Source organism: Megalopta genalis, chromosome 17 (assembly GCF_051020955.1).
Source record: "Megalopta genalis isolate 19385.01 chromosome 17, iyMegGena1_principal, whole genome shotgun sequence".
Classification (NCBI taxonomy): domain Eukaryota; kingdom Metazoa; phylum Arthropoda; class Insecta; order Hymenoptera; family Halictidae; genus Megalopta; species Megalopta genalis.
The window spans coordinates 5,771,097-5,795,536 of NC_135029.1; the positions used below are offsets into that span (position 1 = coordinate 5,771,097).

At 36.0% G+C, this 24,440-nt stretch overlaps 1 long non-coding RNA gene across 1 annotated transcript in view; it reads right to left on the bottom strand.

Annotated features, from left to right (window-relative positions):
* Positions 1-988: 988 nt before the first annotated feature.
* The window catches only part of LOC143260707 (uncharacterized), a 525,069-nt gene continuing 501,617 nt past the window's right edge, over positions 989-24,440 (bottom strand). Inside the window, exon 4 of the long non-coding RNA XR_013034993.1 lies at positions 989-1,056. This is a non-coding gene — a long non-coding RNA (uncharacterized LOC143260707). The remainder of the gene's footprint in view (positions 1,057-24,440) is intronic.

The following is a 24,440-nucleotide window of genomic DNA, read 5'->3' on the forward strand; positions in this document are numbered from 1 at the left end:
TAACTTATTTTATATCTCAACATTATTCAATAATCATGCTAACGAATAAATAAAAGAAAAGAAAATCCTGCCATTTACGTGAAATTGATTTGATACTATACTATTGATATTTTCCTATATTTACTGACTGCGATATTTATTTATTGAAATTCACTTGATTGAATTTTGTTTGTATATTCATTCCGTGTGTACAGAATTTATTTGTTTTTTAATATTATATTAACTCTTTAAAACACAATTGTATTTATGAGTAAACAAAATGTGTGTTCGTAACGTGAAAATTGATTGAAAAATATATGGTGTCTCTGGAGTGAAAAAATCTGTAAATTAGAACGAAAAAATGATTCTAATATAGATAGTGAAACAATACATGTTACACTGAATTCTAACGATAAAGCGAAATAGTACTTCAAAAATACAAATAGAAATATACAAATTCAATGATTACTTTAAAACGATTAGAATGTACGATCAAGGAAAATATAATAACACGTAACAATGTCAAGAATATTTTTTAGCAATTTCAGCAAGCATCGGAAAGACAATTTGAACGATTGAAAGAAATGCTCCTTTAATTTTCTATTACTATCACAGGAAATCGAATGTTTTTCAAATAGATAAATCATTTTACGTTCAATGCTGGCTGGATTTAACGACTAGCGTCGAAAGAAGCGAGTTTTCTTTTTTTAGACAAAACGAACAATCCCTCGTTCGCGAGAGCACATTGAAACCTGGACGTTTTATTTACCCAGGCAAGAGTTTCGTTATCGTTAAAACGCAACAGACCGTAACTTTTAGACACCACAATTAAACAGTTGTCATAGTAGTGCATGGATTTCCCGTGATGACATGAAACAGCGTTTTTTCAATTTTTAATAGGGCGACGAGCCGATTGTTCGAATAAAGTTGTTCACGTTCGCACACATTTTCGTATGTTCACTGTTTTCGAAATAAAACTTTTCATCAATGTTGTGTCACCATTACTTACCTAGGACGTCCGTTCTTCATTCTTTCGAATTTTGATACGGCAAAATAAAATCAGCACGAGCTACTCACCTGGAACAAAAAGAATAATAATTAAAAATCTTTGAGTAATCCATTTTTAGTATACATATGTCGTGACTGAAAGTCAATGTTTGCTTTTTAAAAAGTAAGTCAATGTTGTTGCAGCTAAACTTTTAAGCGATTAAAGAAGCTGTTCAGAATGACACGAAGTAGTCAGGTTAAGTAGTGGAAGTAAGCAGTAGGCGTAAAAGTGGAACGTTAATACCAGTTCGACAGCTCATTAGCGTTTTTATTAGCCTTGTCGTCTGGCCAGCCCAGACGCAACGTAAACGTTAATTGGAGATTCATTGTAATTTAAAGGACGGCAAGTGTATCTTTTTGGCTCAATCAATATATTACAATGCTTAAAGAATTAGGAATTATGAGATACAGGAATTACAATTATAATGATTAAAAACTATAATGATATATTAATATACTCTAATTATATTACTAACTATACACATGAATAATAAATAATTCTTTAATGTACTTTACGAAATATGTTAAGGCAAAATTAAGAGTACAAAATTATGTGCACGATTAGGAACTACAAATAATTCCTAATAAGTAATTCCTTATAATTATAATTACATTTGTATAAATACATATAAAAATACAACATATTCTGTTGAACACATTAAAGAAGTATTTATTCTTCATATGTATAGTACTGTGCACGACATTGAATTATGTACTACATACGAAAACATAATTTTAGTTAGTAATAATTAAAGTTAGTAAAATAATGCAATTTAACACAGCATTACAATTCTTTATGGTATATACATATACTGCGTTCAAAAAATAAGAAGATTGTATTAAATTATGCTTACTAAACTTTGGTTCTACTTTTCGAAAATCATGTCGTCATTACTGAATTACACTAATATTATATGTAGTTTCGTTTTAAAAATAAAAGTTTTGAAAAGCAGCTCGTATCACACTTTTCGAGTTAACAACTGCCAGACACCTGGGGTAGATTCATTATAATTCTATGCCTATAATGAGACTAAGCGGCTTACAAGTACATGCGGAGTTTGACAGGATCAGACACACGTGCAGGATCCTGTAATCGTCTTAGGATGTTCAAGGATAAGGGGAATATCCGATAATAATAAATATCTGGAATACTTCGAACTTTCATTCTACCGAGCAATTAACATTCTGTGGAACTATATATATTACTTTACATAAAACAAACACTATAAGAATTCCATAAATTTCTATTATACGATCCTAACTAGTTGCTCCCAGTATAATTATTTTTCAATCAGTGAAATATTAATATTTCACGATACCTTGTTAAACTCATATCGACAATAAATTGTTTCTTAACAGTAACGAAAATCAAATTTCGATAAAATATCTACGGTTCGTCGTAATTTCAATGTCAGAAGCGAACATTTCTACAATAATCTTCCTTTTTGCATCAACAGAGCTATTGTTACTAAACATTCAGTATGTAACACGGAAATGGGAAAACCCAGCGTTGTAATCCTCCATTCTCGGACCTTCAATTTCCTACGGTAGGGTTCTCGATTTTTTTTTTCTCAAAGCAGTTTAACCTCGCTACATTAAACTCTTATGTTTGCTGAAAAATGCACTGTCTAATTGTAGTGGACATTATTACGCATTGTTTCCTTTATATTAAGGTTTGCCGAGTTAAATTATCATCGTAGCCGCAGTTTTTACCACTCTCTAATTAACGACAGCGTGCACCGTGTAAAACAGGTCCCTGGGCGTTAAGCTCTTTTATACTTCGCGAGGTTATGCGATGCGGAATTAAAGGGAATTGTAGGAAGGTGGCGACAGTATAGAAGACGAAAAATTTGCGAGCTAGAGAACTCGTCAGACGGATAAGAAAAAACCTAGGGGAAATGTGACCAAGAATTTGCATACTGAAATTAACTGTTCCGGTCACTGTTCGAGTATTAGTATAATATGCGGTCACCAGTTTAAATTTAACCAACTTACATCCATTCACATAGAATGATAATATTTCGGAAATTAGTTGCAATTTGAGCATACATTCCTGGTGGTATACCAAAATTTGAAGGATCAGTATGATGAAAATTCAAACAGTGTTCGTACCATAAACCACTTAAATTCAATCAATAATCGTTTATATTTAATAAATAATATTACGATATATTTTAACCTATTTAAACTATATATTTATTATTATTATTATATAATTATATTTCATTCCTATTTGAAATAAAAAATGTTTAAATCGATTGTAAAAATGTTTCTTTAGTCAATAATTGTAAATCGTAATATTATTAAACTCTTGTCATGTATTTACGGTTTAGTATTTCATCTACTCACTTTTGTCTTGAATACGTAAAATAGATTGCCTCAATTTCAATAATTCAGACTACCAAAACGATAGTTTTCATTTGAAATCGTCACATTCGCGAGTTATCTGGAATCAATCACTGGAGAATAAAGACCCCGGATGGTCTCTTTTCACGGTGTAAGAAGGTCTTCAACTGGGATGAAAAAAGCTAGCAGCGTTTAAAAAGTAATACACAGTCGTCGGGAAGAATGGTGAAAATGTACCTTTGAATTTTTCGTATTGCCCCGAGAGCTATCAAATCGATCTTTACTCGTCGTACGGTGCCGATAGTGCCGGTCTACGACCATTAAAGAAGTTTAAGCTATTCAAGCGAATGACGATGAAATTGCATGGGTATCCACTCTGTCGTTCAGGCACCGTTTAATGGTTAATGGAGTTCCAAATCAAATTATTGGTAATGAGTAAAGTTGCTGAGGGCAACATAGAGAGCGCACGCCACTGAAGTGAATACCGCCTATAAATTATACAGAGTACGGAGCACTTGCAACATGTCTTTTGGGGAAATTAGACGCAAGTATGCCATCCCGGGTAACTTTCGCGCAACTCGTGGCTGGCACGGCTGGAAAATTGTTACTGCGAATAGGGGCGGGACGCGTTCAACTCGAAGAAAGATTCGCGTCCGACGGTTTCATCTCGTTGGAAAATTATTTTGCAAGAACAATTCTCCTTGCTCCGCGAATCACCGTTCTATTTTAATAGCGCCGCACGCGTTTCCACGGCGTACGATGCAACAGGGTAACTTATCTTCGAGCAGCGAGCTTCTAAACAATCCCGACTCGAATCTTAGCCTCCCGCCTCCTCCCACTCTCTCTCTCTCTCTCTCGCTCTCTCTTTCTCTGTGTGTGTGTGTGTATGTGTGTCTGTCCATCTGTCTGCCTGTCTATGTCTCTCTCTCTCTCTCTCTCTCTCTCTCTCTCTCTCTCTCTCTCTCTAGGGATGCTAAATCGTTGTTGGGTTGTTTCGATAGAAGATTTCCTTTGCGTTGCTTTCCCGACGCGATATACGACATGGCAGATTCGCGACCTGGAATTGGCAATTAACGCTGTCACCGACGTATAATCGTATCTCGAGAAACGCGTAATTTATCGACTCAAACTCCTAATTGGCTGCGGTATACGTCATGTCGTTAGGGGGCTGCGCGCAACTAATTCCTGCCGTCTAACTTCGACATGATGTACCAGCTACGTACCGAACTAGGCACTGTACGAGCACGTCGTGGTATGCGACCCGGTTCTCTCTCGCTCTCTCTCTCTCTCTTTCTGTCTCTCTTTCTCTCTCTTCTCAATCCCCAACACCCCTACGTCGACGGTCCCCTTCTCCGCTCCCGACGTCGTTCGGCATATAAACAGCTGTTGCAAGTACTAACTTCCTGTATTGTTACTTCTGGACCACTGAGCTTCCTCATTAAAAGCACAGTTAATTACTGCTTAAGGGAAAAACATCGGTGTCGTCGCGTTGCGCTAAGTATAGCCGTAAAATGTACACCGTTGCCGCGACGTTAAACCGAGTTCAAAATGAAGTTTTTCGGAATCGTTAAGACCCAACGAGTTAGCGATCTTCTAGCCAGCTGTGAATTTCAACGCGAAACCCGTTAATTACGATTGCGGTCTTCTCAATTATTACGCATCTTATTGTAGGGTAACGGATCCGGTTACTGTGAAGTGACCAATTGCTGTGGTTTTAGTCTATTTTCGGGCGTAATTAACACTGTATATTTATCGAATAAGACATATTACATTTTCTCATTCTTCTAGCTTGTTTATTTCCGAATAGAAATTCAATTCTTCTACTTCATTTATTCTTTAATGAAAGTCCAATTCCTTTATTTTGTTTATTTTTTTTATACAAATTAAATTCTTTTATTTTGTTAATTTTTAAATAAAAGAATGTAATATGTTTTATCCGATAAATAGAAAGTTACTTATGCCCGAAAACAAACTAAAGGCACAGCAATTGATCACCCTACAGTAACTGGCTCAACTACCCTGATGAACGAACTCGCGTGAATATTGAAACGAAATTCGAGGGTGAGAATAAGTTAAAATTGAGGATAGTGTGAAGCACGTTTGATATGCCTAGAACGTATTTTTTCTTTGTGTTAGTAGATATTTTATGTCTTTTTTATTATATATCTAGATATTTTTTTTTTATTGCGAGTAGATGTTTTATTATTTATTTTCACTATATATCCAGATATTTTATGTTCGTTCTCATTATGTGTCAAGAAATTTTATAGAATTGTAATAATTTATTTCAATAGTTTACGAATAGGCCATTTCTTCGTAGAGTTTTGTGATTAATAATTCTCAATAATTATCATTCTACGTAATCGCAATTGCAAAATGTCGTACAATATCAGCCATACCGTTTACACGTCAATTATATACATTATAGGAGGTTCGGATTTTATTTGGTACTCGTAAACTACTTTCTATCTAGTACGAAGAGTATCAGAAACATGTGTTGAAGCACAATCACGGTAGAGCAAAGTATACTCACTTCTTTGTCACTATCCTACTTTGACCCAGTACTTTATCACTACTTTAGTCCTATACACACAAATAGAGGTAAAAATGAAATAGTCGAGCCCCAGAAATTTAGGTTTTCTCTGCAACAAATTTTCGGAATACGTCCGGGCTTGCTCAATGAATGTATCCACTGGGAAATCGTGCAGTCTTTCCCTTCAGTAGTTTTCATAGACCTAAGTACGAGCCTTTGAACTATAACGTGTGTATCTAAGTTTTTCTAAATATACACATTCACGAAATTACATTAGAGGAATTGTAAATAAAATATGAATAAAATATAAAATAGAAATGAAAATAGAAGTGAAAATAGAAATACGAAATCATAGGAAGGAGAAGTTGAATTAACAAAATCGTAAATGTGTGAAAACGATGATATGTGTAGGTAAAGTAATGCGCTGCGATTAAGTGTATACTTTCCAGAATTAAAAAATGAATAATAGTTCTATTGTTGTAATATTTTTTTTGTTACAATTTTTTTCATCGTTCTTTAAAATAATTTTTACATTATTAAATTGATTTATATTTAAAGAATTGTTAAAAATCCATAGTGCCTCAATTTCATTTGCATACAATGTAGAAATTAAAAAAAATTCGTAGTTTCAAAGATAATGCAATGCAGAACGAATACAAAATTATAGTTTCAAAGATAATGCAATGCAGAACTAATTCAAAATCATAGCTTCAAAAATAAATAGCTGCGAGTGCAACGGGTTAACTGTAAGTTCTTATCGTCTACGTTTTCTGAAGTATCGTGCAGGATGAATGCATAAGAGGACGAGGTCAAGTGATAGTATCGAATGCTAAGACTTTCGCGTACTATTGCAACAAGTGTGTCTTATTCGGCGCAATTTGTCACAGTTCTGTTGCAATCTGTGACTGTGGAGAAACTAACTTGTGCGGAGCTAACGTCAAATATCTGCATAGAAAATGTGTTCTTTTCTTAATCTAAAAGTGTACAGATTGTTATTTTGCGTATGCGTATTTTTTGAACATTTATCGTTTTATTATTATTGGAATGCTGAGTTTATGCATTGTTGACAAATATGTGTAGATTAAATACAAAATTGTAGAATATTGGAAAAGTTCAAAAATGCTATTCTATTCTTTTGTAATAAAACAAAAATACAGTTTGAATGTAACCTATTTTTTTAACCTAACCTTTATTTTGACGTTTACATTTACATTTTTAATTTAAGATTACAATCGAATTAGAAGATTATAATTCTGTATAAAGATGTATAATATGCAACACATAAATCAACCAGAAAGAACTTGAACATTTTATTTTAAGGAACAAGAAAATTTCTGTTCACACTTATTTCCTGTTATCTTATGCTTGCATACTATAAAGTAGGATAGTAGGTCAAGAAATCTATTTTTCTGTAGGTCGAGCACTTTTCGAGAAAGTTCTGCAAACTCAAAATGGATCTTGCCAATATATTCAGACATTGTAGTAAACATGTAGTAGTAATATATATTGGCATAGTTATCAATATAAATATAAAAACAGACATTCCAAATGTCATTAAATAAACAATTTACAGAATATTTATCATTGCCTTACATTCTGAAAGCAAGCGTAGAATCTTTATATTCAAACTTGTCTTCTTAAAAGGACTTCTATTTTCAACATTTTCCTTTTCGATTTCTTTGACTATCTTTTACTACTACCTTGCGGTGACTCTCACATGCTAAACAACACACATTGAAAGAATTTATTTAATGTCGAGTTGTGAGGCTGTAACTATAATATACAAAATAAGAATTTTCTACTTTGGCATCAAGAAAATTCATAATACAATGTAACCTCGACCATACGGTCTTTCAGTATCAAATTTATCAATTATCCAAATTCTTTTTACATGCAATAAGTTGAATCTGATTCGATGAATACGGAAAATAATTTACTGCGTAAGTCAATAAAGATGAAACATAGCACCGTCACTAATTCACTGTTCTATTGTTCGAACGTTCGTGTCACTCTTGTTGGGGAATAAAATGTTTCCTCTTAAGCGTTTCATTTTGACCGAATGCGAAATATTTGCTGCGATGCAAGAGCATCAAAAACAGAAGAATATTGATCAATACAAGCGTCACATGATTTTATAAACAAGCAAAGATACTCTTACGGTCAAGTAACGATATGAAGAAAGTAAAAGAAGAATAAAAAAAATAGAGCAAACATAACACATGTATTTTATGGCAATTTTTTCACAAGGTATGTATATCAACGAAAATGTACTTAGTTTTCTAAAAATGAATTTGGCTCATCTCGGTATATGCACTCACGTGCAACATTTGATAACAAAAGACGAGAAAAAAGAGAACTGTCACGCAAGAATTTAAAAACGAAATGTTCCGAAAATGGGTATTGGCTATAAGAAATGCCAAACATGACATTTTGATCCTCCGTGGATCACGTAGCGTTAAGCAACATAATACAGAAATATCAAGTGTCAAGAGATCCCAAAAATCGATCGGATAATTCGTAGAAAACAACGCTCCCGTTTCCTCGTTTCCCGTGAGCAACGTGCATTCAGGCATCGCGTGACCTTCCCGAAATCTTGCTGGCAGCGTGATTTATCAAGCGTTAGTTTAATCTAACGAATCGTTAAAGTCCGATCTATTGGGGACACGTTGAACGTACTCGTGTCAACACACGTGACACGAGACCCTACGGTTCCAGTCGCCCTTCTGTCCGCGCGCCACGGACGATCGCTTCATGTCTCTTTCATGAGGCGGCATCGTAATAGGTTCGACGTGAGGCAAAGGCAGAAGTGAAAAGGAGCGGGCGCGTTTATATCGGCGTTGTTTATCTCGCTCCCGGTCCCCGTCGCAAGGACGGAACGATGGTCGCCGCGCCGCGGCGACAGAATAAAGTTCTACCGTTGTTTCTTCCGGGTGAGTACGCCGCGTCGTTAGAAAGGCGTCTAACTGTCTGGAAGTGGAGGGGAACGAAGAAACGGAAAGAGAACTGCCGTGGAAAAGAAACGAAAAGGAATCGCGCAGGTACCGAGGATGTAGAACGACGAGAAACAGGGGGTTGGCTGGCGAGAGACCAGAGGAGAGAAAAGGGAGAGAGAGAGAGGAGAGAGAGAGAGAGAGAAAGGGAGTGAGAGAGTGCGGGAGATGGAGAAAGAGAGGAATAGAGAAAGATAGAGAGGGCGAGAGAGGGAGCTGGAGGAAAAGGCGGAGAAGGAAGAGGAGCAAGAAGACACACGGAGGAATGGGGGAATAAAAAGGCGAGAGCAAGCTGCGCTCGTATAGGATGCTGCGAAGACGATGCCTACGAGTCCGCAGCCCCGTTTTGATCAGGTCGAAGGAGTAAGCGGGATGAGGGATGAAAGCGTAGGGACGAGGTGAGGTAAGGTGAGCTGAGGTGAGGCTGTGGAGCGAATCGCCATGGCAACGGCTTCACCACGGCTTCCATTTACCTATCGCTATGGAAACGTAGGGTGGCGCTCAAAGCTGCAGAGAGAGAGAGAGAGAGAGAGAGAGAGAGAGAGAAAGAGCGATATAGAGAAAGAGAGAGGGATAGATGTGCAAAGGGTCAGAAAGAGAGGCAGAGACGTATGACGCGAAAAAGAGAGACGAACGGAAGAAGAGGAAACAGAGACAGCACGCGTGTAGAAAGAGCGGAATGAGCGAGAAAGAAATGCCATGGGAAAGAGAGGAAGAAAATCAAACGGAGAGCACGAGATTCGCGAAGGAGGGATGGCAGGAAACAGTGGTTGGAGGAAAATCGGTGGTGTACGGACGATCAAAGTAGAGAAGTAGTTGTCAGGAACGATAACACACCGACGAATATATTGATCATATATCCGGCGCCGGAGTTGTGTGTGCCTATGCGTGCCGTGATCGCGTTCCAGTGCGTACCGGTAGGTAATAGGCGATTTTAATTATCTGCAATCTACCCATTCTTTTCACGCTGGATTTCGCGGATATTGATTGTACAGTTGCGATTACTGGCGTAGCTATCAAAAGATATACTAAATGCGTTTCACCTGAGATACTTGAAAATCTTCTGCATTTTCTACAATTTGAAGTATGTGTCTGACGTGGCTTGAGTGATTTTAGAACGAAAGTGTCATACATAGAAAATTGTTCGTCTACGATCATTTTCATCGAGTATTATCAAGGACGTCTGTATGTTTTCGACAAACATTTACACCTACTTCTTTTATTACGTTGCCTAGCACGCGTTAAGGTACATTGAAATATTCCTAACTTATGATATTGATTCCTACAGAAAGTATGCAGGAAAATGTTAGTTGACGGAGAAATACTGACTGTCGAAAAAGAGAATTGGAGAAGATAATGATAATGTGTGAAGTAACGACGATTGAGATACTTTCTCATATCATTCATATCATAAGTATCACACTTGATATTATTTTTTAGACGTTCGATCATATGTAATTAATTCTATATACTAATGTCAGAATTATGTACGTAAGAAAGGGGGAGGAAGTTAATTACGATATATATATACCTCTACGTATATTATTGCATCAATTGAAGGCAATTAACAATGTTAAAAATATATACTTAACTTCCAATGAATATAAACATGAAATTTGATTTCAATAGAATTCAATATTTATCTAATTCACAAATGAAGAACAAGGAAACACCATATTATTATTACTATTATTGTTAATATAGTGCTTTTTTGTTCATTTCTAATTACCCGAGTCAAATGAAACATTTTTCTGTAATGAATTAATTTGTAATTACTTTCATCATAATTTGATTCTTTAATCAAAGAATAAGTGGATTATACAGTAATTAATTGCGTATAGCATACGTAAAGAAAATATTTTGCTGCTACATTTTTCAAATTACACGTTGCCGTGACTAATAAATAACGGTTAATCGAGACACAGATATTTGCGAGACAGACAACCAAAGAATCGTGATTAAATATAATGAAAATTAAATGAATGTTAAATGAATGCATAATATGAATTGCAGCGAATTATTGCATCGCAAGTAAACAACGCAGGAGATGCAGTTTGCAGGGATAAACACTGGCCGGACAATTTTCGATTAATTAATACTATTATAATGTTTGCTCCCAATGCGTTCTTCGTGGAATATTTACAGTTCATTTAATTACTACACAAAATATTTGATTATCTGAAATTTCATTTCCTGCTTTATAGAAGAATGCATCCTCCAAACTGAAAACGCAATGGAAAAGTCAATACAGAACTGAATAAAGAAGCGGTAATGCAATATCAACAAGTGTCTACTATTTTCTTCCTGAATGTGCTCGAACAATGTTGTTTTAAAATATGGTCTCGCAGCTTTTGACGAACTATACGCGGTGTTTACGGGAAAACAGATTTTCATCGATGCATATAACTAGTCACACCTTCCTGCAAAATAGCTGAAGAGTGTTATGATTATGTGCTTTGGACATTTTTAGGTATATTCTTCAAGTGACTCGTAAATTGGAACTATACAATAAAAAATTGATAAATCAAGTTACATCTGTTCCAGGATTTGTTGACCATTTTTGTTACACCGAATTTAATCGGAGATTCGTGTAATACAGGTTCAAGTTCTCAACCGACTAATATGGAATCAGTAATTCTACAATAATCTTATTATGAAACTGTACAAGAAGTTGCCATCGGTGCGACTGAATATAGTTCACGAACAACCACGCAAACGTCATTGACTCACGATACTGACGCATGCGACAAAATATCTTTTAGTTAATTAAGATATTTATGTTGAAAGTTATTGCCCAATATTTTTAACACGTATCAGATATTACAGAAGGAAGATTATTATACTCCTCAATAATTGTATATCCTTCGTGGATGTACGAATATATTAAAAAATATATTTAAAAAAGAAGTACATTAACTAGGAACAAATTAAACTGTAACAGCACTGAATAATAAATTAAAATTCAATTTCACTTCGCAACGTTTGACAATGAAAAGCTCATGTAACAACTTTACAGAGAAAATTACTTTACATCGAAGAATGTGTTGTATATGGAAACAACTGTTTTGTGTCAATTCTTTCGATCACTCAGATTAGAAACCTTATTTCTTATGTCAAACTAAAACTGATCTAAGACGATAGTAACTTCCGCAGAATTTCGTACAGTATTATTTTCTCGGTATATTAAAAGTACTCGAAAACTATGACGAACACAGAATTTTATGTTGTGTTATTTGTATCGTTAGATTAAAATTATTCGAAGACACAATAACAAATTTCAGAGAATTTTATGCCGTGCTATTTTTTTTTGAAATGTATTTTAGAACAATAAAAAACAGAAAAAATACCCGCAATCAACTTGAACGATTGTATTACCTGAACATACGTAGACATTGTGTCGTAGACTATGAGCGAACGGGTCTAAACCAAGACAGAACACAACTATTCACTCGTAGACACGGCACTCGAGTCTGAATCACGTTGCAAATGCAATTGTCTTCGGCACTGCTGTCGTATTCCTTTCTCCTCTATCCTTATACAAAGGATGTCTCACAATTGGCTTAACCGAGAAAGAACTGATTTAGCATTCCAAGGAATGAAAAATGTTAAATAAGACTCCAATCTGAGTAGAACATGAAATCTATTCATCTGCCACGTATCTGTAATTTTGAACGTGAAGTCAGAACAGTACATAAAGAAATCGAATGTTACGTTCCTAATTAAAATATAAAATATAACTTTGTTCTTGGATGTATTAATAACCGTACGATCCATTATATGTGTGTGTGTGTGTGTGTGATTCTATAAAACTGTGTACATTCTCACCGAAACTCGCCTGCCTGTTGATGTTTGCCGTCGCACATATCTCTCGAATTTCATAATTTGCAACACGTTAGAAACATCGTGCAATTAAAACCAGCACATCGATCTTCGATGCCCCAAGATAACAACGGAAAACAGATTTCGTTATAAATAATACGCCAGCGTCGAATGATATTAAAACAAATATGTTAATACCGAAACTCATTAAACTACAACTGATGTTGTGTAAGCTTACTGAATAATCAAACAGTGTAATTATGTCGATGACGGTATGGAATATTACACATTTGTAAATTAATAATCTACCATGCGAAATTATTCAAATCATTATGCACACATTAATAAAGTCATTAAAACAATGAGTTTACAGCAAATGATCAAAATTTATTGATACGAGGAATACGGAGTTACGTTGACATGCCTGTTGTGCGAACGTTTATATAAAAAAAAAAACTACGATAGAAAAATCGCAAAAGAGTAATTTCCATCAACGAGACAGCTTCAGAAATATCGTGGTAGAGTTTTACAAAATTCTGTAATCCGTGACACAAAGATTGGTGTACACGTTATCGACTGCAACAATGGTATCTCGCCTGCATTTTGAAAACGGACTGCAGTTCATTGCGCGTTGTCTTAAATTCGAGTTTAGTTACACGTTTTTCGCTTTCATGTTTAGAGCAGCAGTTTTTCTCGCGCCGGGGATATCGCGATATCAAAGTTCCGGTAAAATTCGGAATACGAGCAAAAGCGCGTATGAAAAGCGAAAAGATATGGTAACGACATTTTCGACCAACCACGATTTGCATCAAAGGTAGCTTCATAACAGGAACGCACAAAGAGAAACTTCACAACTGAAGTATGTAATGTAAATCATCATATCGTATGGTACACGTATGGAGGATGTTAAACATGAACCGAAGAGCAAAATGAAGGACGGGGAAACGGGGAAAATATGCAGAAATTGGTTGAATATTCCGTGCTTTCAAATATCAAACCTGTAATATTTTAAATAATGTATGCGCGTCGACGTTGCTCCCTGTAAATATTTAAATAAACGTTACGCTTCGATATACATGCACACGTTATGGGAAAAAAAACTATTAGAGTGAGCACGCATAAATGCGCGTTTATCAGGATATAAATCATTGAATGCCCGTTGGAGATTTATTCGATGCGATCGAAAGCAAGAACTGCGAGCAAATTGTAACGCGAAATCGGTAATGCCGGTTGCAAAATATCAAGCCTTGTTTTACGTTTGAAATCACGTCGGCCTTCTCCCGGGAATTTATTTCTCTGAATGTGAAACAAGGCGGGCTGAGAAGTTTTTCATCGAATGAAGTTTTTGCGGATTTTTATGCGATACAGATGCGAACTGCTAAATTCATCCCTTCATACTTATTGCCGGACAGTACGTACGTACATGAAATCTAATAAACTTCGAGAATATTGCCGTGCACATAACTCGGTAAAGTATTATGTACACTATCTCTTATACGAGGAAACGTGACTTCCCGTGGACACGTGGCATTACTTCGGAAGTATCTTCCGCTGGACCATCCATCTTCGAGGGCAAACGGAATGGAGAAATAGCTAGCATTTAAAGATAATCTTACTCTGATATTTACTGAAAGTAAAAAATCCAGCGGTGGAGGAAAATTACCTTCCATTTACGTTCGCCGAGCTTTGAAAGTTATGTTACGTGCTACCGAACACCGTTCAACGAACAAATTATTTTAGTAAGTTGTACATTTCGTTCGTCCGAAAGCGTCCTTAGCATTTATTTGAAATTAACATAATTGCCTTGAAAGCTTAATTACGAGCGTCTGTATGAGCTGATTTCAAGCAAACTGAAACGCGAAGAGGATTTTTGGTTTACTTGGAAACGTGTTCCTAATTTCGTCGCTTTAGTTTCATGGAAGAAGAGGTGAACTATTAAATATTTAATGAAAATGAAGCTATACATTATATGAATAGTATTTTTGTACACCGTAGGTTACATTTTTTTCAGATGATCATCATTTCTAAATGGGAGAAAATACGTTAAAACTATGTAGTATATACCGACGAAAAACTATAGTACAATGACTTACTTTGTACACTAAAAAACGTATTCCAATTAATATTGGACTACTTAATAGTACACTGCGCACGAGAAGCGTCATCGAAAACTGTATAAACAACAAATTCATTTGTTCTTGCAGTCAATTCACTAGCAATATTATTTTATAATATTGGATTATCGCTGTAATAGGCTGGAACACTGAACGACATAGTTATCTTACAAAATCTATCGTACTTTAAATAACATGCGTGAAAAAATTTGCGGAGCACGATATAAAAGATTCATAAAAAATTCAATTAAAGGGAAATAAACACTTGACGTGGTAATTATAGTTGCTCAAAGCTGTAATAAATATATATTGTTATATATAACTGCAGGAAAAAATTAGTTCATAAAGTACTTTATAGACACCACGACAGGAAAAGAATTTATTTCACTGATTGAAAGATCCTTTATACTGAAAAGCATATGTAAAGAACTGTTATTTTTATACTGCAGATCACTGTCTTAATTCACAATTTTAAATGTTATCTTTGAAAAATCCGTGTTAGACAAAAATTTCCTTCATTAACTAAAAGATTCTTCATTAGAAAAATATAGTAAAACATGCCATTAGTTCTCGTTAATCCACAAATTTTCGTGTATTTCACAAATGCAACGAGATTCGCAGTGCAGTTATTAAATTTCCCAATTACGCTCTCTATACCGGTTTATCAATTACCTTTGGCAACCTCGGTTGCCAAATTTGCCAGGATCAAATATAGTTGCATAAAAAGAACTGTAGGTTTTAATACTGTGGTCGATGGGCTAGGAGAAGCGGATCTTTCATCGAGGAGAATCGATCACACAGGCCTACCAATTACACGATCCTCATAGCCTTTTCCATCCGACAATACTTCATCCCCCTTTTACTTTTGGAATACGAATTCACCGGTTTCACGCGGGAAGGTAAGCGGATTGAGATGGAATTGAAGTTGGTCCTGCTGAATGCTTTGTAGGTAGGTCCTGCAGAGGGCGTCGTGCCTACGAATTATATTACATCACGTTACCACACTCGTCGACCACTCTCAACCCTTTAATTGCTACCACTGAATTCATCGTTAATAGGTATGTATGCGTCGCCTCTTCAAAGTAATCCAACCGACCCATCGCCGTTCGAAATCATTTTGAACGCGTCCCGATTACTCATCGGGAATTCAAACGGAAGAAAAATCGATGAAAACTAGTCGCAACTAAAATCGGCGGAAAAGTGCACCCTTTTAGAATGAAAATTGAACCGATCCATCATCATCCACAAATTCATGCGTTTCCTAAAAGTTCTCACACTTTACGGTATCACCGTCTCTTTTTCAACTCTTCTCCAAACATACAGTACACGCCATCAATTTGCGAAACCAAGTCAGAACTTATTAAAATGCAAAGCGCAATGAATGAAATATTAATTTCTTGTATTTTCTTTATGTCTTTGTATTATATTAGTTTTATGACTTTGTGTTGTCCATATTCTTACGATAATATATTATTTTTTATTATTTTACATCGTATTTTGTTTAATATATCATACTGTTTTTATGAGTCTACGTTCCGTTCTTATTATATTATATTATTTTTCTGACTTTATATTATATTTTATCATATCATATTATTTTTATGACTTTATATTATATCGCATTGCATTACATTATTTTTATAACGTTATACTACATACTCATATTACACGAATGCCATTCAGATTATATTTATATATATATACACTACTCTTAACTACATTATATTCCTATTATATGTTATATAAACGTCATGGTAGATATTTGCCCCCCCCCAAAAAAAACAAATTAAACCATGTGACTCTCGTTTGTACCACGTTCGAACTAATCATTGAAAAGATTGATAAAATTTTTACAACTGGACAAGTACAGTTGTAAAAATTTGACAACTGTAAATTATTAAAAAGATTTTTTTTAAGAATACAGTAGAACGGTACAGAAACATTTTTAGCAAGTTGCACAAACTGTGTTATTATTCTTAATATTTGCTCCCATTGTAATTACGAGCCCATAAAATCGAACGGTCGCGATTTCACGAAAGCGTTTCGGATTACGAATTACCGTACATTAGTTCTGGGCCATCGTTACCCTAAAAAATGCGCTAAACGCGGCAGAAGGGAAGGAACAAGAGCGTGGCACGATCGAGGAACCTTGATTCCTTTGAGGCTCACCCAGTCGTACACATAAGCGCATTTAAGCTATTGGACTTTCTACCTTGCCTCCTTCCTTTTTCGACATTTCTGACCAACCTTTCGATGGACACTGGGCGACGCCGGGAAGGGCTGAACCTGGACGTAATTAATTGCGATTTCACTCTTTCCTGCACTTAATGCCATCGTCGGTCTGCGGTTGTCCTCTCCCTACTTGCGTCCGGTTAAATCGCAATTACTCAGAGATGCGGCGCTGGCTCGTTGGAAAAGGCGTGTCAGGGTAGGGGAGAAGGACAAGGGCGATGTGGTAAGAGTAAGTTATTTGTCCATTTCAATCCTTGTCGCGAAGGATCTTTTCGCATTCGTCGATATTCCCACTTCATCTTATTTGCAAACACGATTTTCGCGACGAATAAAAGTAATTAGAATCATCAGGGATGAATATTATCATATTAGGATGAGTAGAACACTTTCTATCTTCTGTATAATAAACTTATTTCAGATATGTGTATAATGAAAAATTTTCTGAATAACTGAAATTAATTAAGATTGCCAGGAATGCATATTTTTATACGGCGATCAACGATGTATTATGTTTTCTGTCTTCCGTGTAACAAACTATTTTTGAAATGTGTGAATTCAAAAGTTTTCACTATAACCTGGGTCAATTAGAATCATCAGGGATGATTATTTTCAAATTGAAAACAGTAAATTTTCGTAACAACGTAGAATCAATAAACTACTTTCTGCATTTTATATAAAGAACTATTTTAGAGATGTGTGAAACGAAAAATTTTCGTTATGACTTAAATTACTTAAAATCATCAGGGATGTACATTTTCACATAATAAAGTATTGTCTGTCATCTCTATAGGAAACTATTTTAGGAATCTCTAAATATAATTATTATTTCATAAGACTCGTATTGGTGGCAATAATGAAGTAGAATTATTGAACGTATAGCTGACAGTGATGAATGAGTACATCAAAAAATTTCAGGACTAAAATCACTAAATACTAGACAATGTTTTGAATTAATGTATAGGGAAAGGTAACTGCAAATCTGTGGGTATCTGATTTACCAGAAATATTATACCAGATGTCAGTGATATAATTGACGATTTTTCTAAGAAAATCCAATGAAACTGTAGAATGAAGATTCCCCATTTGAGGCATAGAAAAATGTCGAGAAAAATGTTCGTCAGGCGAAAGTAGAATCGGTCGGCCACAATCAGACGTATCAGTCGAGGAAAATAGTTTTTTAAATTTGATGCTAGAGATGATAAAACTTCATTAAATATTTTCAACTTATGATTTCATGCACAATAATTATTTGTAGCTATATGATCGGTTATCTGGCAATGTATTTTGGAACGAATTGAAATATAATACATTTTTCTCACCAAGATAAAATTACACGATTTTAACATTCTTTAATATAACATTAACGAGGAGATGATCACATTGTTCGTTGACAGTATGCTTTATTTAATATATTATTTATTTACAAATTGTTGTAATAATGTAGTATATTTCATGTGTAGGTAAGTTTTAACAGTTTTCGAAGCTATAAAGAATTCTAATTTCGTAGCAATTTGCACGAGTATAATAAAATTTCCCACTGTTAGAATATCAATACGAGAAAAATGAAGGTTTAACTTCGATTTCTAACAAATTCTGAGAAAACCGTATGTTCGGTTAAGATCTAAAACGAGTCTAAAATGAATAAAAATATTAGTTAATATAAACGGCACCGGAATTGCGAGTACATTAAAAAAGTAATTGTATATGCGCGTTACACGGCATAATTTTACAAACTCGTAGCTAAGGCAATAAATAACTACGCGAACTTAGCTCGGTGCAATTGCATCTTCGTATATAGAGCTGGGAATTAATCACTCAAGTAGAAGCATGTACTCCTTCGAGGTTTACTCATTAAGTGACCGCGTAATTAAAAAGACTGTGTGTCTGACCAAAACAGACAACAAAGAAGAAGTAGGGTCTGAAGTTCAACAACCCTTCCCTCTTTAATTCCGCTACCCACTCCGATGGGTGCACTATTCCACGTTGATCTACCCCATCCTCTCCGTTCACTGTTCGATTTGCATTCTCCATCGTGAAGTAGGGAGGAAATAGTGCGAAGAGGTATGAGATAAAAGGATCAGGAAGATGGAATTCAAAGAGGACTGGATCTTTTTATAATTGCAAAGCATTCGTCGGTGGAACAAAACGATCGTGTCCTGAACAATAAAATCGGGTCAATAAGGGGACGAAGATCTTTCTTGAAAGGAAATAAAAATCTGCTCTCGAAAGGAAAAGCTGGTCGCCAAACGGAATCTCTGTCAGGAATTATTTCAAGTGGCGCTGCTGCGGGGATATAAACGTCAGACGTTCGATGAAACAACTGCTAGAAATCGTTTCCACTAAACCATCGAAACAACCGTCCAAAAAATCGATGATTCCGCTGTTATCGCGTTTTATTAAAATAAATCAATGTCCGCGCTATCTGGCACCGAATCAGGAAATTCAGCAATTGGTCGTGGCGTTGAACGGTTTCGTTTACACCCCCGCTGAAGACGCGAGATGGTGATTCATTCGACTGAGGGTAACATCCCTCACGTGACCGGAAGTATTGGTCACTGTTAACTGGAGTACATTTGACCAGAGCTGCAGTTTCAGCACCGATAGGCGGCAGCATCTCTGACATTAACTGCGGGAGCTTTCGAGCTTGCGGCATGTGGCGCCACCTAACAGAATGTCCCGGAAACCGTTATCAGTCAGTGCTTATCAGCTCGAGGATTCTAAATTGAATGCAGGCAAACCGTATTCTAATTAGTCAGTTCGCTATTTCAGATAGTCTCAACTGCTGACACGCTCTACATTCCACATTAATTCGTTCCCTTAAATGATCAAATTTTTCAAAAAATCTCTATACTCCATGAAATCTACTATACCATGTCAAAAATTCAACTTACACATTTTCGAAATACGCTGAAATATTTCTGAACGCTAGAACCGAAGATTTAGATACATTGGATTTATAAATTCTCCAATTTTCGAAATCATTTTTATCAAATATTTACCTTCGCTGGAAGTGAAAAGGTCGTCGAACGAAAGGGTGCGAAAGGGAAAGGGTTTGACGTGTTTCGAACGTAAGAATCCCCTTGTCTGGCCACTTTCGGAACGATTTCTATTCGAAGGTCAGCATCTTTGTCGACGAATGATGACGTCGATAGGATACCCGACGGCGGTTCAAGGTCACGACCGGACATCCAACCGAGCACCTTTTCTTACTTGCCGTGGCTGCCCTAGAGAGGGCAGCACGTGGCTTTCCACCCTTCGCATCGTCGATCGATCGCCGGAGATTACGTTCCATCGGGCTGTTTTCGCGATAGCGGGGTTCCGAATCATTTGAAACGTTTTACAACCCGTCGCGCGGTTAGTATTCGAAACCTGTCGGCGTAACTGCGTAAACTTTATGACCGGTGCCGTATGAAAACAGCGAGTAATACGGGCCCAGTGGCGTAGTTCCTAATCCAAGATAGACGATCCACATAATACGTGTTGTACACGATGTCCGTGTGTACACAGCCAGACAACTTTGTGGATAAACACGAGCTAGTAAACCTAGAATATTACTCGGGCTGTCTGTGACTGTTACGTACCGCACAGCCGCCGAAGTCGTAGATGCTCGAGACAGTTCGCCGCATTATTTGCACGGCCGACGTATCCATTAAACGAGTCCAAATATTTGCGGTACAAGTTAATATCATGCCGGTGTGTAAACATTCACGGACGAGAATTAATTTATCCTAAGACAATCGACTTCTTGCACCGATATCGATGCGGTTTGATTGTTGCTCGAATTTGCTCCCATAGATTGTTTAACACGTTCCGTGCCACGTGTACCATCGATGGTACACGCTTGCATGTTTACTTAGTGAACTGAACAAATTGTTTACAAGAAATTTAGAACCGAAGAATCAATTTCCACCGCAAGAATGGGCGTTGATAAGTTTTTGTTACGTTGTTATGTGTACGAGAATTAATAATTGCACGTAATACATCAAGTTTTAGTAAAATATCAAAGTGTGAAGATTCGAGTAAAAAAAGCTCGGCACGGAACGTGTTAATGTAGAAACCACACAAGAGCAACGGTAATAACATTTGATCGGGACTTGAGGCAGATGAATTTGGTGGAAATATTTTGCTGCGCTTAATTGTGCATTTTTCTAGGAAAGTGTCGTACATGGTATTTTCGAATTGGTGGTTAAAAGTTTGGGAAATGGGGCGTGATTTGTGTGAATAATATGTGGTTAACATATATATGACACAGTTTTTATTACGAGGCTTGGGTTTATTGCATGCGCTTACGATAAGTAGAAACGGCAAGCTGCGATCAGCCAAGGTAAGGCCGCGCATCCTCGAAGATGAAGCATTTTACGAAGCTATTCCGTTTCACGTTTGCAGCTTATGATTTCTTGAAAATGAAATTACAAAATTTAATTAAAATTTTTTAATAAGAATAATAGTTTTTAATAAGCTGAACGTTAAACAAGGATTTTCTGTTGTATAGATGCAAGCGAGCTTTGAAAATTCTGTCGCAGGATTAAGATTTCACAAAGAAAGCTGTACTTAGTCAAGACAATAAAGGGGTTAAATATGCAGAAGTATTGCTTGCGAATATTTGAAATAATGCTTTAAAGATTCTTTTATAACCTCATTTATTGTTGCTGGAAGAAAAGCCAAATGAGTGTTTCATACAATGGTATAAAGAACCTGTATTCAGAAGTGAAAGGTGTTTCAATGAACAATTCAATTCACCTCATTCTTGTGGTAAAGAATTCATTAAGAATGTGTGCTTTTTTCATTTCTTAAAAGCAGAACGATAGCAGCTCCGTGAATATGTGCAACGAAGACCAGCCTCCGTCTGGTGACCTATTTAATATCTCAAGATTATTGCTTAGCTAAGGAACAATGATTACTAGTAGTATAAGCTGCGGCCGGACATTTTTGTGTGCAAGTTTATTCACGGCGAATACCAGAAAATTTTAACTACAATCGTAAATTTGTTCTTTCTCAATATTTTGTTAGACAAATTTAACTAGTAAATGATTAACTTGTTACGATGTTATATAATAAAATTTTCAAAATCGAAGCAACATGAGCTAATGTAGTAGCTAGTGCAGATGAATATATAAGTAGTGTAGTATATATTTTTATAATTATTTTAAAATTGGAAAGATTATTTTACAATCAATTCTATAAAGTTTACAATGAAACTACTTACTTATCAAATTAAATACATATCTGTACAAAAATGTTGTGAAAATAATAATATTGCTTTATGTAATAGCTTACTTCTTCACTAATTTTTAATTCAGTAAGTGACACTCTTTTTCCAGTTATTAATCATACATTCTTATGAATGTTAGGAAATGATTTTGTAACAATTTCACTTTCTTATGTCCGTTTATTCGCGTTAGATATGTGATTCATTACAAAATAACATAATTGCTCATTATAGAAAGTAATATATTTGTTCACTCTAGGAAACAAATAAATTTTGTGAAATCATTTCGTTATTTAATTAGAAGTTTTTAAACATAGGTGTTGTACATACATGTCGTTCAAAGTTAGTGGTAAATAAAATATATGATAAGTGTAAAATATAATTATCATTATATGGCTCAGGTCTACTAGTAAGTAGAAACGGCAAGTAATGGTCAGCCTTTTTTATGTCCATAGCAATCGTTACCAAATAAAAATTACATAGAAGCTTCATTAAATCTAAAAACTGTTAAAATCACCAACAACAGCACGTTACTTTTCATTCTAATATAATCTTGCTTTCAATCTATTTATTTATTGTATATACAAACATGAATTAAAATCAAAACTACGGTTATTATTACTACGGTAAAAAAAAATACGGTTATTATTGAAGGCAACATATTACTACCATTTACAATTATGAATATAGATTTCCCATACACAACTCTTGATTGAAGCCCATTCTACAATTTTTTAAATAAATAAAATTATTAGTATGAAAACAAATGCAGTACTATACGATCACATAAACAGAATATTTGAAATTCCAATTTCTTTTTCGCATCTATCTACCAAATACTTCGACAACAGTTAAAATTCAGCGTAAAAAGTATTTTTATAATTAAAATCTGCCAGCCATCAAATTTTTACAACGAAAATGGTGCTGCTGTTCAACTGCTTGAACAATTTACAACGTTATATCTACAATCAAATATCTAATATTGACAACTAAAGTCAACAGCATAATCTATATTCTTCAAACGTACTAAACAAATTTTGCCTAAATTTGTGAGTGAACAGAATAAATAACGTAATGAACAAAAATTTGTCTACAGCGTTAGCTGCAATGTCAGAACGTACTGAACAACATTTATCTAAATTTGTGGCAGTCAAGATAAATAATATCAACGACCAAATTTGTCTGTTTCATTATCTGCAATCTCACACGGCATTAATCAATTTTTGTTCTAAATTTCTGGACGCGCGCGCGCGGACCGAATGAATTAAATGAACAATTAAATTTGCGTAAAGCGTCATCTAGAATCCCAGAACGTATTAAACAATTGTTGACTAAATTTGTGGGCGGTCTTTCGTTCGCGTGTTTATGAACCGAACTTGAACCCTGATCGATCGCGTCGCTCGTCATATGGGACACCCACTAAACTCGGTCGTAAAGCATCGATCACACAATCTCGATAACATCGTTCACTTCCTTTTTCCTCTCCGTTTTCTCTAATTTTTTCGCTCTCTTCCTCCTGTTTTCCCTCGTTAATGCTCCTCCCCCCGTTACACTCGCGGTAACGACAGACATGCCGACGCCTAAGGGCCGTTCACGTTTACGAGCTCGAAAAGAGACTGAGATATCGACGAGGAAAATGAGTCGGAAAAGTGCGGCGGGAGCACCCCTGGCGATCGTCATTGCTTGACCCTTCTCTCCTGCTATTTTTCTCTCCGCCTCTCACACGGTGTCCGTTTCTCTTTCTTCCCTATCACACTTACACCAGGGCGCATGTACAGAAGAATGGTTGTCGCAGGACTGTAGTGACACCATCTTTCTGTGTTATGCTGCCAGGGGGAACTGGTGTGGACCCCGATAAGTGCTCGATTCCATTCTCATCCTCTCGGGGACAGTTACACGGATTACATTCACTATGGTCCGATAATTTCCGTTGAAAAGCGAACGGCCGTGTGCTCGTGCGCTCATGTGCGCCCGTTCCCGCACACTATTTCTATACCGTCCCACCGTCGAGCTACTCCATGCCGCTTCAACGGGATTTCCCGGGAAATGAACCATACAAACGTATGTTCCTCTAATCACGTGACTCGAATCGTAATCCGCCGGAGGTTGTAACGCAATTTCGCGAAGGGTTCCGATAGCGGCGCAAGATCAAACGCAATCCAGCGAAAAGA